The sequence below is a fragment of the Acyrthosiphon pisum genome, unplaced genomic scaffold (assembly GCF_005508785.2).
Source record: "Acyrthosiphon pisum isolate AL4f unplaced genomic scaffold, pea_aphid_22Mar2018_4r6ur Scaffold_5729;HRSCAF=6286, whole genome shotgun sequence".
NCBI classification, from domain to species: Eukaryota; Metazoa; Arthropoda; class Insecta; order Hemiptera; family Aphididae; genus Acyrthosiphon; species Acyrthosiphon pisum.
Genome location: NW_021775410.1, coordinates 1 through 938, shown reverse-complemented (window position 1 = coordinate 938; position 938 = coordinate 1). Strand labels below are relative to the sequence as shown.

Genomic DNA, 938 nt, shown 5'->3' with positions numbered 1-938 from the left:
TTTTTTCTCACTGTGCGTTACGTTTTGAATTAGGTTTTATTTTCGATACTGACGGACTCATTTCCTTATCAACAGTTTCACTAAAATGTTCATCCTAAACATAGTTAATTTACAAAAATGAATGAGTGATGTAATAATCTAACTCTATAAATACAGTCAAACTTATTAACATAATTATAATTATATTGTATTTATTATATTCTATGTTGTATACTTGTATTCAAACATTAAATATTATTTTAATTTTATATGTTTGTATCATGAATTATAACCATAGAGTTGAGTAGTGTTACAACTGAATTCCAAATTTTTTTCAGTATTACATATTATAGATATTATATATTATTTTTTACTAACCTCTGAATCCGAAGAAGTTATTGATCGATGATATGGCATTGTGGTTGTTGTGCAAATAGCTCCTTGTGCTGAATTGAAATCTTAAAGACTGTTAAATATCGATGATTTTACACTGGTATATATAGTCAGATTTTACCACTTCTATAAAAAACTTGAACAGCTATTTGATATACAATAACCTTTCTACATTCTTAAAGTGTTCTGGTAGCTAATTTATTATCTGTGTTGTTATGCAGAGAGTCATCTCTTCTGCTAATTATTAAATATTTATCAGTTATTACATCCTGGTCTAATGGTTACGTATATATACATATATACGTATATCTACTCCTCGCTTTGGCAATCCCCCATATCCTGTCAACTGATACGTGTTTTGTGTTCTTAGAAAATATAATATGGCTCGCGATTACCCACTCGGTTATTTTAAATACCCGGTTAACCTTTTACTGTATTCGTATATTTGCAATTTTGACTATTGCCAAATTGTTTACGAGGTCGTTTACCTACTTGCTTATTCTAATGTTAACTATCATATATAATGATTTTTTTTATGTGTTGTGAGTAAACGGATACTATCCGTT

At 28.4% G+C, this 938-nt stretch overlaps 1 long non-coding RNA gene across 1 annotated transcript; it reads right to left on the bottom strand.

Moving 5' to 3' along the window:
- Positions 1-13: 13 nt before the first annotated feature.
- LOC115035056 lies at positions 14-834 on the bottom strand. Its single transcript, XR_003840215.1, has 2 exons — positions 358-834; positions 14-94 (listed from the first exon to the last, which is right to left on the bottom strand). It is a non-coding gene; the product is annotated as an uncharacterized LOC115035056 (long non-coding RNA).
- Between the last annotated feature and the right edge of the window lie 104 nt (positions 835-938).